The sequence below is a fragment of the Octodon degus genome, unplaced genomic scaffold (genome assembly GCF_000260255.1).
Source record: "Octodon degus isolate 3935 unplaced genomic scaffold, OctDeg1.0 scaffold00106, whole genome shotgun sequence".
Lineage (NCBI taxonomy): Eukaryota > Metazoa > Chordata > Mammalia > Rodentia > Octodontidae > Octodon > Octodon degus.
In genome coordinates, this window is record NW_004524682.1 from 1,699,114 (window position 1) to 1,716,046 (window position 16,933).

The window sequence follows — 16,933 nt, forward strand, 5'->3', positions numbered from 1 at the left end:
AAGCTCCATGAAATTGATACTGAACAAATGATTCTGAAAGAAATGTAGAATCTAGTGATTTGCTCACACATCTATTTGCTTCTTCACTTCCTTTGTCCCTGTGGATATATTTAACTTTGAATACTGGCTTTCACAAATAAATCTGACATCAGAATAAAGATATAGGCCAAGAATGTACAGATTTCCTAGCTACTCGTGAGGCTGAGACAAGCGAATTGTAAATTCTAGTGCAGCCTGAACAACTTAGCAAGACACTGTATCAAACTACGAAGTGAAAAGGACTGAGGATGTATTCTGGAGGCATTAGGCTTGCCTTGCATTTGTGAACAACTATGTCATGCATTAGTTAATTATATGACAGTCTACCAAGAACATAGAAGAGTTTGTCAAAGATGATTTGTTTTTCTTTGGTCCCCAAAGCCGTTTCTCCAACCTTTAAAGGGTCCATTCTTGGAGGGCAATAAGAAGCTTTAGCATGTAATAGCAGTCTATCACCAGCTACTGGCTCACTTCTTTAAGCTCCAGGTCCGTAACCAGTGAAATGGGAGCTGTGATAGCCTCCTCATGAAAGGTCGTGTCTCGCTGAGGTCCTGGACAGTGCCCCATCATTCTGTGTTCTCTCCTAGTCAAGCATCAGATTTCCAAACATGCTTGTTACATATGAATTTGCTAGTAAGATATATTGCCAGGTAAAGTTATATTACTAAATCAAATTGCCTTACTCATTTGCTCAGCAAATGTATAAGAATTTCTAATTTGACACTTCACTGTGCTGAGTATGGATGATGTATAAAAAGAGTATTGATTGAGTTATAATCTCTTTCTGTCCCTACAATGAGCTGGTCTGAATTCACAGGCAGGAACCAAGTACTTACGCACATGACAGGGGCAAATATCACATGTGCAGACTTCTTACGGGATTGGCCTCTGGCTTTTCCATCTTCAGCTCTCTCCTAACTTGAGGTATTAATGGTGTTCACACACACACACACACACACACACACACACACACACACACACAAAGTTCATGCTTTTGTGAACATTATGTCATAATGTCTAACACTGTAAGTATGTTTGTTTGTTTGAGACAGGGTATCACTATGCATCCCAGGGTGGACTTGAACTCACAATGATCCTCCTGCCTCAGTCTCCTGAGATCTGGAGTTACACGTGTATGTCACCACAATCAGCCACAATAATATGGGTTTTTTTTCTTGGATGATTGAATGCATTTAAAGCTTAATTCACTTGTTAAAGAAAATACCATCTCTTTATTTTGATGCAGTCGAAAGTAGTAGAAACATGAATGTACATTTTCATTTACTTATGTCAAACATCTTCTAGTACCCTAATTGCGATTGGAACCACAATGCAATATAGAATTTTAACAAAGAAGAAGAAAAAAGAAGACTTGTTTCCATCAGCTGTCCAAATTTAACCATCAATTCTTATGTATGCATGCAGGTGCTGGGAAATTTACTTAAGAACGCTGCCAGGGCACACCTTGATCTACCCTCGAGGCATGGCATTAGGCCTCCCAGTGCACAGCACAGAAAGGAATTGTGCAGGTGCAGGGAAAATCCACAGATGACTTGCCAAATGCTGGGTTTTGTATTCTTTTCTTTGTGCAAACAATGTCATCGGCCTGGTTTGCACTAGCTTTTGACAAAATCAAAGAAGTAAAGACTAAAAAAAATAAAATATAACCTACACAAAGGACAGTCACAAAACTGACAAGATCTTGAAATAAATCGTAAATTAGTCTCTTTCCTCCACTCTTAAGCCCTCCTCTGCCAACTTACATGTACAAAATTACCTTTGTAAAAGTGGAACATAAACTTCTGGGCATATTACTAAGCATGTTGCTATTGAGAGACCTAGACATAATGCCCATGTGATGAATATTTCACCAGATTCTGCTTTTCATTTACTGTGCACGTTGGGTCTGGGCTTAGGAGTGTCTACAAATAAGAAATTTGCAAGATTCTTATTCCCTCTTAAAATGGAGTATGATATTACACCGGCAACAAGGCAATAGCTACATATATAGCCACAATTTCTCCACAGTAAGAAAATAAAATAAGGGCTGGCCAAATAGCTCAGTGGATGGAAGGACCTGCAAGCAGGCACAGGGGCCACAGGTTCAATTCCCAGGCTTGCTGAGCCAACCCCGCCTCTGGGGCACATTGAGATGGCAATTGAGACTGGGTGTGGCAGCTTGTGCCTGAAACCCCAGCTCTAGGGAGGCGATAGACTGGAGGATCACTATGAGTCCAGTCTAGTAGTGAGACTCTGAACACCCTGTAGACCCTTTCCTTAAATACAGAAAAAAAAAAAATATAAGCTACTAACTATAAAGTTAAAATCACTTTGGAGTACTTTAAGGAGAAAAACTTATGAAGAAGGTACATTATTAAAAATTTTCTTTATGCTTTGACATTGACGTTTAGGCTTCTGATAGCTTGGTGAGAGAAATGACCAGGATCAAGTTGTGGAGTTCGGCCTAGACCTGATAAGTGCGGCATATGGTGGCCAGATTCAGGTTTATTGTACTTTTTGTCACACTCTACTTTTAGGGGATTCAGATGGCTTGTTTCCTTTGTTTATTTGTTTGTTGTAAGAGTACTAGGGCCTATTCTGTGTTGTAGATCATACTGCTCATAGTGGCCTAATCTTATTCATGTAAATAAAAGTGGACCACATTGCGTGCTTTCAGAGAATAGCACTGTAGGGTAAGCATCACTTCCATGAAAACAGTCTTAATATTATCTCACTTTATTCTTTCCTATAAAAACAGTTTTAAAAGACTAAAATTACTTTAAGGAACATTAAGAAACACTTGTGTTGTATTGCTAGATGGATTTCTAAAGATAAGGACATAATGTTTATACCTCATTTTTACTACTAAAAATAAGAAATCTAAGACTTAGAGGGTAAAAACACAGTTAACAAGACAAAGCTCTAAGACAGGAACAGTGGCAATTTGATTCTGGATTCAGTACATTTATCATTATTCTAGTCTAGATCATAAATCAGTGTTTTCAAAATGTAAAACCATGTCCACCTCTGTTGCTCAGATATTCTTCACGGCAAAACTTTGGGCCCACTCCTGAGACTCCTATTCCATAGAGATGAGAAGCGGCCTTAGCATCTGTATTTTTTTAATAACCACCTCCCTCAGAAGTCTGCTGTGCACTAAAGTTTGGAACTTGTGCCACTGGTATCATCCTTTATATCACTCCATAGAGTCTGGCTTCTTGATTCCCTTACTTTTGTATTACAACAAACAAAATGTCTCCGGTTCTGATCCCAATATTCCGCTTCTGAAAAGGGGCAGGAGAAGTATTTCATGCAGTATGACTCATCCAAATGAATCTATTTGCAAAGAGATAGTAGACAAAGTATAGAGTTGGATGGCGCAAATTGTGTACCTGTCAACAAGAGGTTTGCATGGAGTGAAAGTTAACTGTTGCACTTTATTTCTTCATAAAAGCTGGCAACTAGTTTACCTGGATATGCTAGACCTATGTCTCTCAGCTCAAAGTCATGCTCAGATCTCCAGGTATGCTTAATTAGTAGCAATTAATTATATCACAGCCAAAATTCAGACTTAGTGACATTTTGAAAAAGCACTGCAAATACCACTTACAAACTTAGAAATGACATTGATGAGCCTCAATATAGACAGTGTTATGACCAATAGTAAATATTTTGTGCAATATCTGCACTGAATGTTAGGATTGGGGCTTTTAACTGACAACATTGAACAAGAATCAGAATAGCATTTTTCATGTCAGTTTATATTTTGCTTTTGCTGGATAAAGAGAGGACTGAGAAACATACAGAAGTTGATTGAAAACAACCGAGTGCTCACGTCGTCTGTATACGAGAGAAAGCCTCAGTTTTCTCATTTCAAGCCTGAGTAATTTAGATCAACTGGGAGGCTCAGAAGCTACAAGGCCAGAGATTCAAGGCAGTGTCACTCGCCTTTGTATGGGAGACAATCAAGTGGCAAGGCACACTGTAATTTTTCTTTTATGTTCCAAAGAGTTCTTTTAAAAAGATTGTTTTCTTTCCTTACATGTTCATTGCCACAGCTGGTGTCTCCCTCCTAAATGGCATATTAGGGCCCACAAACACTTGATGTCTATCTTCTCTCACTTGACTGACACAATATGTGTCAAAAATGTAAATAGTCTAAGGCAGAGAGCACAGGGGTTCAAGGAGAATCTCGGCAACAGTTTCTAAAATGGACCTGATCGGACATACCACGAGAAATCTCAACACATGACCTTCTACCTTCTGTAATTCTATGCTGGTACATTTATAAAGCAGTGTTAATGACCTCACTAATCTCTACTGACTGATGGGACTGAAATATTCTCTCTCCTTGACTTGAATACACAGCACTTTCTATGCAGATCTAATGGAGATTATTCCCAGCTTCTTCTATAGCCCTACGATTCCTTAAAGCTAAATTAAATTAAGCCCATTTCAGATTCCTTTACTGGTTATTAAGGAACAATGCATTTCATTTTTAGCACTTTATTCTAATGAGAGCTCTGTTAATGAAATCATTAAGTGTCAATAGTGCTCTCCACACCTAACCAATATACAACTAGATAGAGTCTTGAAATGTCAGAGATGGTGGGAACAGAGAGATTTAGGGACTGTTTAGTTCCATATATCCTCACTTTATTTTCAGATTCAGCATTCCTTAAAAGCTGATGACAAGCAGTCACATGGGAAAAGCTAATCCTGTACCCAGGTTTGGGATGTGTCTACGGATGTTCCCACTCTCTGTCCAAGGAGTCACCCTCTCTTCGCAAAGAGAGGTGGAGAATGTTTCATGGGTCTCGGTAAAGCAGAGGCAGTCAGATGCCCTCGCAGGTAAGACGCAACCTCAGGTTTGGGCATCTTTCCTTCCTCTCATCCCCTCTTACTTCTCAAACTTTTGGAGTGCCAGGTTGTTCTTAGTGCCCTGCCAAGAACAGTGAGTAGAAATTAGTAAGAATATTTGCGGTCAATAAACTAATAGTTTTAATAGCAAATAATAAAATTCTTTTCTTCAACTCTCATAACAAAGAAAACTTTAACATATTTGTCTCATATGAACTACATTCAGGAAATGAATAATTTTCAAAAAGGTAGTTTTGAATTCCAACCTCTGCGACATCCTCAGAAAGAATAATATATTTTGGATACAAGTGACAAAATAAAGGCCTTTGAGTCTTCAGCAAAGGCAACTTGTGGAAAAGCTAGTTAGTAAAGTCTGTAAATAAAGATTTCTTCTTGTATCATCTGTAATGATTACTCTTCTCTCATTGCTGGGACAAAATACCTGACACCCAAAATTAAAGAAGGAAAGGTTTATTTAGCTCATGTTTTGTGGAGGTTTCAGTCCATATTAGGCTGGCTCCAAGGTAGAGTGGCACAAGGCAGAGAGCAGCAGTTCATGGCAGCAGTAAACAGCAAAAGCAAAAAGGGAGGAGTAGCAGCGAACAAGCCTGTTTCCCTCCCTTGCATGTACGCAGCCTGCCAACCCCAGGCTGGGGGTAGTACTCACACCCCAATCTCAGCGTTTGACCATGAGTCAATCATAAAGTCCAGAAGTTATCCCTGCCTGCAGGAGGCTCTGGGGGGACATTTGGACACAAAACACAATGTCATCTCCAGGCCAGCAAGTGTCTCGAGTTGCACTACTGTTCTCCCTAGTAGAGCTGGGTGCTTACTTGGTTACTTTCTCATTGATTGGACAAAATATGCAACACACACAAGTTAAAGAATGGTAGTTTTATTTTAGCTCACAGTTGATGCCAGTCTTTCTCTATAATCAGCTGTTTGCAAGGGAGGAAAACTTGGTAGGGACGTGTCAATGCAGAAACAGTTCATGGTGTGAGCCTGCACTCTCTTTTTATTCCAGTCAGACTACAGCCCTTGGATTTCACACCTTCACTCAGAGTGGGCAATCCCATTATCCACACCCAGAACTGTGCTGAACTAATCAGTGGCCTAATGCAGTTCCACATCCATAATCCAGTATCTTACACCCATGAGCCTGGCGCTACCAAAAGTCCTGCCAGGAATACATGAGGGACATCTAGGATAGGACACCTATGCCATAGGGCAGGATACTGTTAGTATTTCTTTTTCTTTTCTTTTTTTTTTCTGGAAAAGGTAGACTTTTAATAACTTTGTATCACCAGGTTGTCATGCATTTATAAAGTGGTTCGAAATTTCTGAGAGGGCATTATTGTTAGAGAAAAACAAAAAACACTCATCCTTCCATAAATAGTATCTAGTACTCCATTAGGACACTACATTTCAAAATACTTTGGCTTAAGAATTCCCCAGACAGGCCTTCAGTCTGTAGTGAATGGGGTAGAGCAAGGCCAGTGGGCCCCAAAGCTCTCAGAGCTAGATGGGCTCCAAGCAAGGGCCCTGTGGATTTTCCTGGGAGGTTCTACCTCAACTGCAGTTCAAGTAGTCAACACAATAGGTCTTCAAAGTGGAGGAAAGACTGAGTAAATGCTCTTAGTATTTTTAAATGTATATTTTAGGCAAGCACTAGGAGGACAAGGAGCTTTTCTCTACTTTTTAATCTCCTTCAGATATACAATGCTTCATATTTTGAGGTAACGTATTCTTGTCTCCCACAAAAATAAAACTTAAAAAGGATGTCAGAGGATAGAAAGATAAGTTTCGCTTTTGGGATGATGAAATGCCTTGTCCTAACTCTCTGACCAGGTAAAATGTTGCTCTTTTTCTCCTGCTTTTTTCTCTACAAAACCTTGCTGATGCTCTCGGGAGATGAGAATAGTTTTTATCTTTCAAATACTGTGACCTTTCATGTCTCTCACCCCTTGCCTCTTTCATCTCTCTGGAGAATGGTACATAATTTTATTCCTGCCATAATTTTATTCCTACCATTCTGCTTTTGTCCTCTCTCTCTCTCTCTCTCTCTCTCTCTCTCTCTCTCTTCCTGTCCTGTACATACACACCTCTGATTCACTAATCATGCCTTCTGTCGGATCACTAAGTATATTTGGTAGAAATAGGCTAGTCTAGCTTACAGAAATTCATTCTACTCTCATAATTTATCTCAGCTTTTTTCAAGATGGAATGTAATAACTCAAGCCTATTTCAAATAATGAGAATAGTTAGGTTTAGCAAGCATAGGGAACTATCCACTTGCATTTTTGTATATTTAGTAGAAACATATTCTTATTATGGAACAAACTGATTTGTAAATTACATATCTATAGCATGTCTCCCATTAAAATGCATTTATGAAACTGTTTTTGCTTGTACATCTGCATATAAATATACACTTGTAATTGGATAGAATGAATTACATCAAAGCTTCAGTTGGCAATTAAAAAGATTGATAGATAGCAGAAATAAAATTTAGGATTGGGTCTTTAGATCTCTCAGGTCATTATTTATCATATATCTGGGTTAGGGGAAAGTGACTGATTTTAACTACAATATGTCAATTCTTCTTAATTTTCATCTTAAAATGATCATACAGTTTTATAGTTCGGGGCTTTATTTTCTACAAGAATGGAAATGTAAAACACACTGGTAGGGACCAATATTAAGCCTTTGCCTCAATTTCATAGTTGAATTTTTACTTCAGTTTAGTTAATAAGTGATACATGAATTTCAATGTCAACAGATGATAAAAATAACTCGCATTTTGCATTTTAAATAGTAGGACCAAACTTCATTTCATTCTCAAAAGTCTACAAGAAGAAAAATTTCAGTGCATAAAAAAATGAATCATGCATAGATGAATCATCAGTATTTTTCTCAATTACAGAAAAGATCTCTCATATAATGATAATCATTTTGCCTCAAAATGAGAATTCCAGAATGTAAATCAGGTTTGCTTCTTTATGACATTGAAGAAATTGCACAGCCAAGCTATATCACGCGGAGCTACCAGCATTCATAAATGCAATAAGCAAGGGCATTTCCATACATATGTGCCACACCTCACTCGTGCTGGTCAGGAGTGGTGTGTACGCATGAATGATGGAAATCCACAGATAATCAACAAACTTCTTTCCCTTGAAGGATTTGTGGTTTATTCTCAAGGACGCTTTTGACCTGATCTCTACCTAGAAGGGAAAATTGGCTGCTCTTTCTTCTTCCTCGGTTCCTTTCCCAGCATGTGGCCATGAGGCTCCCCTCCAGGAGTTTGTGTAGCATCTCCATTGGAGGTCATCTTTTTTTCATCACCATCTGGAGGTCTTTTCCCAGGCACTTTAGTCCTGCTCCACCTGATTACAATATCCCACTGATCCTGTTTTGCAATCTCTGCTTCTTAACAGGATCTCTCTTTGGTGTCCCAACACCACAGAGCAGTTAATAATGCATAATGAGCCTGGACATCAATAGTCTGAGCTGTAGTGAACTAAAATGATTTCTCTTTCATGCACCATGAAGGCAGAGTCTGATCATAGGTTTACTGAATTCCCAGGTTGTAAGGACAAATAGATACACATGGGTGTTATGTGAGCTACTGTAAGCGTGAGCGTCAGCTACAGCAAATGCACCTCTCTCCCTCATCCTACTCATCTGGAAAAATGATCGCTTTCTATCTGTCCTTGAAACAGCAGCAACTAATAGTCTGGAAAAACTACCTTTGTCTTATAAAACGCACAATGTAATCTTCACCATTTCCACATAAATCCAAAGAGTTTCTCATTGTCTTTGGTTTTGTGTTCCTTAATAAATTATGATTACTATGCTTAGCCATGCTTTCGAAAACTGTTTCTTTTCCTTCCCAATATAGGAGAGCTATGTTTAGGAATGTCAAATGCTTCTAAAATCATGCTCCCATTTCAGCCCTTAGTATATTAATAGAAGGGGAAGTGGTGCCTGTTTTATGAATTGGTTGCTTGGAAAGATAAAACACACACACAAACTACTATTTGGGAAATGAATACACTAATGAACTAATCCTTTAGAACAACTTGGGGACACACGGGCAAAACATTTGATTTCAGGAAAGAACAAGAAGTAGGAGGCAATTTTGGATCAGTATTTGCTCCAATGAAGGTAATTATTGTGTAAATTGTGGCTCTTGACGAAAATCTCTGAGTCCTGTTGAGATGTTGTTAATGCCTCAGGAAGAAGCCTGCCTTCTCCAGTGTGATTGCTTACAAAGATGTTGCCGCCTCCTTCTTCCTCATCCTGCAGGAGACGGGCAATTTGCCAGTGTTTCATTTTCAAGTGCCATTGTTCACAGAGAGCTTTAGGAAAAGCTCCTGGTTTTTTATTGTTAATCCAGTTCTAAGTGATGATGTCTTTTATTTTTTAAAATCTTGTAACATTTTAAAACAAATTTATTAGGCACTGACATTAGCCACTGTGGCCCAAATAGCTCTGTCACTTATTTTTTTTTACCTTAACAAGTACTTTAGTAATTTATGCAGCCTCAGAATTACTTTATTGGTATGTGAAATCTGGTTTTATGAGTAATTTATGGGAAACATTATAAATCGAGATCTGTTTCTGCAATACCTCTCCAACATCATTCCATTAGTTATAATTCTAACAACAAAGCAACACCACAGAGTTTATGACACAATATAATACTTGGCCATCATATTTTACATTGTATACATGTAGAAAGGCCCAATTGTCCTGTATTACAAGTAATATAAGATACATTTATTCATCAAAGAAATTGAATAGTAGGTTAAAGATGTTAATGATCATCAAATGTGAGTTCATGCTGGGAGCTCATGTGAATTAAGTTTTGGCAGTCTCAGATAAATTCTTTATATTTAACACACACTATGTGCTCAAGGAGGAGGGTAATTTCCTGAGTTTTGTCATAAAGATTGAAGCACAGTCAAGACGGATGCCAGAAGCTGAAATGGTTGCATGCACAGGTGGAAAGCAAGCCATCTTGCATTTATCTCCCTGTCTCATGGCACTGTTCAGAAGGTGTCCCTCCTGGTGCCTGTGATCCCAACCTATTCCATACCTCTCCTCCTCATTCAAAAGCTTCCTTGCAATGTTACATTCTTCTACAGCCCTGTCTATTCTAGAGAACAAGAACATTGATTTGTGTTTAGGAGTTAATAGCTGGTAGTAGCTATTAATGTGACACCTTTCCCAGATATAATTTGCATTTAAACAGCTGCCTTAGCAGAAAGAACTGGAAAATGCTGAGGATTTCAGACTCTGAGACATAGCCAATGAGGGTTATTTTGCTCACCAAATCATTCCCAGTACCCCTCAGGTGCTTAATCTGCCTATAAGACATTAGGAGGAGAAAAACAAATAAACAAGACTTTGATTCGATTCCAGGCTCTGACAATTGCTAGTTGCATGACCTTGAGCAAGTTCTTTAGTGTCCTCAACCATAAAAACAAGCTAATAAGGTTTCATAAGGACTAAATGAGCAACATGGCTGAAACTCCTAAAAGGCCTACCTAATATTATAAGAATACCAGGTAGAACTCCTTTAATTATGAATGACAGAAATTTTAGCTAGCAGCAAGAAGAATGGGAAGTTCTGGGGCGGCTAGTAATTGAATCACAGTTCAAAAAAATTATTGTTCTAGGGGTTCACGCAATATGCCATAGGCCTTAAAGATGGAAGGCAAGAGAGGAAAGAGAATACAAAGGTACAGAACCACAAGCATCAGTGCTGTTTGGTAATCTCTGTTGGCCAAGGAGAAAATAGAGAAGATTGAAATCAGAAAAGTCATGCCCAAAGCAAAAGAAAATCATTTCCAAAATCTCTGAACACTTAATGATAATCTTTGATATTGGAATGAACTAATTTTAAAATGAATACAAAAACTATCTAAAATCAGGGGAGATAGTTGGATCACTAATTAGCAGTCACCTGGTGTAAGGAACAGAGGGCCAACCAAATAGCTCAGCAGATTAAAGTGCCTGCAAGCAGATGCAGGGGGCTAGGGTTCTATCCCCAGCCTTCCATGCTGACCCTCCCCTCAGGGTGTGTTGAGAAAGCAATTAAGACTGGGCATGGTGATGTGCGCCTGTCATCTCGGCCCTTGGGAGGCTGTAAACAGGTAGATCTCTGTAAGTCTGAACTAGTAGTGAGACCCTGAACACCTGTAGACCCTTCCCTAAAAATATAAAAAAGGAAAAAAGGAAAGAAAGAAAGAAAGAAAGAAAGAAAGAAAGAAAGAAAGAAAGAAAGAAAGAAAGGAACAGGAAATCTGACAGATGCTGAGGTAGAACATGACAATGTGACTTGGAGCAGTGGGGCCTGAACTGCCAACTGAAGAAACTTCAGCCATGGGTACAGTGCGGAGGAGCAGCTCCTGAGCATGATAAGAGACAAAGCTAAGCTGCATCCTACACCAGCCTTCTGGCACCTGATGTCAGTCTTGTTGAATGACATCAAATGGGATCACGTGGATCAACTATCAAAGAGGATAAGAGGATGTAAACAGTTGCCTTTGGGCCGCTCCATTCTTACTCTGCTTACAGCATTCTTTCAAAGCACCCTTTTCTCCTTGACTATTCTTTTGTGCTTTTGTTTTTCTTTTTCTTATTTCTACCCCAAATGAACAATGCTTTTTCACATTCACCAACTCTCTGCACCAGTCCATTGACTGGGACAATATGAACACAAAGAACACTCCTGGTCCCTTCCAAAACTAAAACAAGGCCGGTGACTAGAGATGAAGAAAGTAGTTCTTTAAAGAGCCAAAACTTGGCTTCTTCCAAGTATCATGAATCTTAATATAGGCCTCAAGAGTGGTTATTTAAGGAAATATTGGATGAAAGATTCTAAAGACAATAAAAACAGTGTTATTCACTGTGAATCCACAGTCATTTCTTAAGAACAAGCCAGAGTATTTCTATTTTTCATAGAATAACTACAATGGAAAACATTACATGAGTAAAGAAATTTGATGATTCACTGTGCTTGCATTTCAAGTTTCTACAAGTTTATTATGTTGGGGAATAAAGAAAACCAGGAGGAAGAAAAAAATTGTATGTTTCCTCTTAGGTTCATTGCATTGGAACCAGATAATTAAGCTACCAGAAATTAGATTAATGAGTGAAAAAGCTTGCAATTCTTATTAATATTTTATGTACAAAGCAGTACATTAAAAAGGAAATGGAACTCACTGATATGACTGGACTTATGGAAATTCATAGCATTCTAAGCCAGAAACATGAGTTTGAGCTTCCAGAGATGATGAAGTACAGAAAGTGTTGAGGGAAAGTAACAAATAGAAGATAAGTGTGATCTTTGCAAAGTTGTGTCTTAGTCCAGGAGAGGGATAATATCATAAAGAAGTATTATGCCTATCTTTTAGGTATGTGAAAGGAAACTTCAGAAATTTTCTTGCATTAATTGACTTTTTATTTGTCACTGGGTCTTGCTATATCTCAGACTGGCCTTGAACTCAGTAATCCCCCTGTTGCTTCGGCCCAAGTGCTGGGATTTCAGGCATGTGATGTCATGCTTGGTGGACTCTTAATTGCCTTCAGTGGATGAAGAATTCTTGCCCTCTTTATAACCAAGTGTCCTAAGGCAATGATCCTCAAATTTCTTGGTCTCAGGACCTTTTATATTCTTAACATTTTTTGAGGATAATTATGCCAATTTCTTATTGTTTATGTGGATTATACTTAAAATATTTACTAAATTAGAAAGAAAAACTAATGTTAAATAATTCATTTAAAATGAGAATAAGGGGCCAGCCAAGTAGCACTTTGTTTAGTCAAATCCCCTCAGGATTTACTGAAACCCTGTACCACAGTTTGTAGATCCTTTGTCAGTGTCAGCCATGTGTATGAGTCACAGTCATTGCTTGACCAATTTGCTCTCTGTGAAAGCCTGAGAGATGTTTTCTTTCTAGTTGACTCTTGTTATGCTCATTATACATCATTGGTCACTTTCCTCTGTGGTCCCATAATCTTCTTGATCAGTAAATTTGGGACACACCCGAGTTACAGGATGTTACAGTACAGGTTCTCCTATGTACTGAGTCCTCACTGACCTTGAATGGTGAGGGCCAAATGTTGCCTTTATAGCCATTGTTTTTCTCTAATTCTTGGTCTGCAAACTTAAGTTGTGAAAAAGTTACATTTGTTGTTATATAGGTCTTATCTTGGTCTTAACTGTAGAAAAATATAAAAATGAGGTATAAAAAGTAAAGACATATTAATATGCTGAACTGTAAAAGGCTCAAGTCAACAACTTCTGACATTGCCAGTCCTACAGATAATCCATTACTATTATGGACTACTGAACTATGTTGGATTATTTTGCTGAATTCACACAACCACAATATTTAAATGGCAAGGGAATACCCATCTCTGACAAAACTAAACAAAAAAGGGGATATAAATTAAAGAACTTTTTGTAGTGAAATACATATATTTCACACACACACACACCCACACACACACACACACACACACACATATATATATATATATATATATATATATATTCTGTATATACCAAATAGTTAGGATAGATATACAGCTATTTTCTCTTAGTTCAATGAGAAGGAAGATTTGTGCTAATACGGTTTGGACAGGATATCATGTCTGCTTCTTGTACTATGAATAACCACTATGAAGACAACAATATGCAATGAATTAATTATTGTGACTGTCCTACACACCTGTTTTGAAAATGTGTCATTGTTATTTGTTTCTCAATAAAATTAATAAAAAAGGGGGAGGCTGGGGACATGGTTCAATAGAATAAGCACTTCTCTGGCAAGCACAAGGGTCTGAGTTCAATCCTGAGTTCCGCCAAAAAAAGAAAGGAAAGAAAAAGAAAAAGAAAAACAAATAACTCAGCAGATTAAAGCACCTGCAAGCAGGTGCAGAGACCCAGAGTTTGATGCCTGGGGTGCCGGCCCCACCCTTACAGCATGCTGACATGGCAATTGAGACTGGGCGTGGTGGTGCACGCCTATTATCCCAGCTCTAGGGAGGCTGTAAACAGGTGGATCACTATGAGTCCGATCTAGTAATGAGACTCTGTAGACACTTCACTAAAAAATATAAATAAATAAATAAATAAATAAAGATACCCTGTGCCCACGGGACCTGCCTGTCCTAGCCCAGGCCCTGTGAGTGTGTGGGAGAGCTTCTGGCTACCCTGCTCTGGCCGGAACTTCTGGTCCCAGCCCAGGCACAGCATGAGTGAGACCCTCTTCCACCCCCTTGGAACGCCCCCCACCACTCCGCAGCACCCCTCCCACCCCACCCACCGAGTAGGAATTTCTCCCACGTTCAGGAAACCCCCAGATCCAGTCCTAGCCCAGGCCCCTTGAGTGTGTGGGAGAGCCTCCAGATACCCTGTGCCCACGGGATCTGCCTGTCCCAGCCCAGGCAAGGCATGGGTGAGACCCTTTTCCACCCCCTTGGTACCCCCACCACCACTCCACAGCTCCCCCCCACTCCCCGCCCGCCCAGTGAGAATTTCTGCCGCTTTCTGGGGACCCTCAGATCCAGTCCTAGCCCAGGCCTGGTGAGTGTGTGGGAGAACTGCCTCTCACCCCTACTCCACGTTGCCCCTCCAGGCTTAGCTCAGGCCTAGCATACAGGCCTGAGGTGAAACCCTGCAGCTCCACTCCCTGCAGAGAGTGTAGGGGACAAAACCACACAGCTAGTGCAGGAGCAGAACATCTTGCCAGAGGGGCACAACAGGTTCACCCCCAAGGGCAGCAGCAGGAAGGAGGTGAGCACAGCAGTCAGACTGAAGGCAAGCACAGCTGGATAAATCCAAACTTTTTGGACCTGCACCTGAACTTCAGTAGGTGCTAGAGTTCTAACTGCACCAAAGTTCTACAACAAAGGTCAGAAGGCAGTGCTACACAAAACACCAATGAAAAAGAACAAAATGCGATCTCTGACCCCAAGCCCAGACATAAAAAGTGCAGAGGACACTGATACAGAACAAATTGGGAACCACACAGCTGAAATCAATGAATCAACAACTTCTGAAATAAAGAAACAGCTGCAGAAAGGTATAGAGAAATTCAGATTGGAAAAGAAAAAAGAAATCCCTGAATTAATAACATCTGCAGTAAAAAAAATCAAATGAGGAAATATATGGAGAAAACCCAATGCCCAACCAGAACAAGGGCAGAGGATACTAGCTCAGCTCAAATGTATCAATTAATAGCCTCAATAGTAAATAAGAAACAGCAGAAAGTTGTAGAGGAACTCAGCGGAATTTTCTAAAATAAGAAAAGAATTCTCGGAACTCATAGCATCTGAAGTAAAGAATCAACTACAGAAACATAGGGAGGAAACCCAGTCTGAAAAAAACACTGAGTAAAAGAATTAATAACTACTTCTGAAGAAGACATTGATAAAAAAATAGAGGAGATTAGAAAAATGACTGATTCCTTGAATGAGCAATACAGGATAGAAATAGACATGAAGTGGAGTCAAAGAGATATAGAGGAATTTAAAATCTCAATCACAAGCTTGCAAAACCGTTTAAGTGAAAGTGAAGACAGAGTTTCAGATATTGAAGATGCTGGTGCAGCTAGTGAAAAGGTAAGAAAGGATTTCTTAAAAACAACTACGATCCAGGAAAAAATAATCCATCACCTGCAAGATGATGCAAAGATGAACAACGTGAGACTAATAGGCAACAATGAGAAAGAAGGAGTCAATACAAAAGACATTAAAAAAATATGGGCACAAGTAATAGCAGAAAACTTCCCAAATATGAGGAAACAATCTGACATTCAGGTAACCAAAGCATACAGAACGCCAAGTAACTGCAACCCAATTAAAAACACACCAAGACATATAATAGTCAAGATCCCAGAAATTCAACTCAAGAATAATATACTAAAGCTGCTAGAGAAAAGAAGCAGATCACATTCAAAGGACAACCAATCAGAATTACGGCTGAGTTCTCTTCACAAACCATGAAGGCAGTAAAAGCATGGAGCAGAGTACTTCAAGTCCTCTATGAAAACAAATTCCAGCCCAGACTACTCTACCCTGCAAAACTCTCTTTCAAGTTTGATACAGAAGTGAAGTATTTTCATGACAAATAACAACTGAAGAATTTCATGATGACAAAACCAATCCTACACAGGCTACTTAAAGATTTTCTAGAGAAGAACCAAAATGAACAGAACTCCACAAATGAGATCAGAAGCAACCAACTAAATAGGGCAAGTAATTAAACACAGGAGAAAAATGAGTAAACAACAACAGGTAAATAACATGTCAATCATAAGTAAATACATCTAAATTATAACAATCAATGTAAAGGGACTCAATTAACCAATAAAAGAAATAGACTGGCACAGTGGATTAGAAAACAAAATCAATAATATGCTGTATACAAGACACATTTAACTCATAAAGACATTCATAAGCTGAAAGTCAAAGGATGGAACACAATATGACATGCCCCAGCACCTCAGAAAAAAGCAGGGGTAGCAATCCTATTCTAAGACAGTCTCAAATTTAAACCAACAATGATCAAGCGAAATAAAGAAGGCCACAATATACTGGTTAGGGGAAGAATTCAAGAGGAAGAGGTAACACTCATAAATATGTGTGCACCAAACACGGGAGCACCCATATATATAAAGCAAATCTTAATGGACATGAAAAATCTAATATCCAATACAATCATCTTAACAGGAGACATTAACACCTCCTTATCCCCAAAACTTAGATCAACCAGACAAAAACTTAGCAAAGAAAGAACAGAACTGAACCAGAGCTTGAAACAAATGGACTTGGTGGACATATACAGAGTGTTCCACCCAAACACAGCTGAATATACATTTTTCTCAGCTGCACATGGGTCATTTTCTAAAATTGACCATATACTGGTCCATAGGTCATGCTTAAGTATATGCAAGAAAACAGAAATCATCCCATGCGTATTATCTGACCACAGTGCAATGAAACTGGAAATAAATGA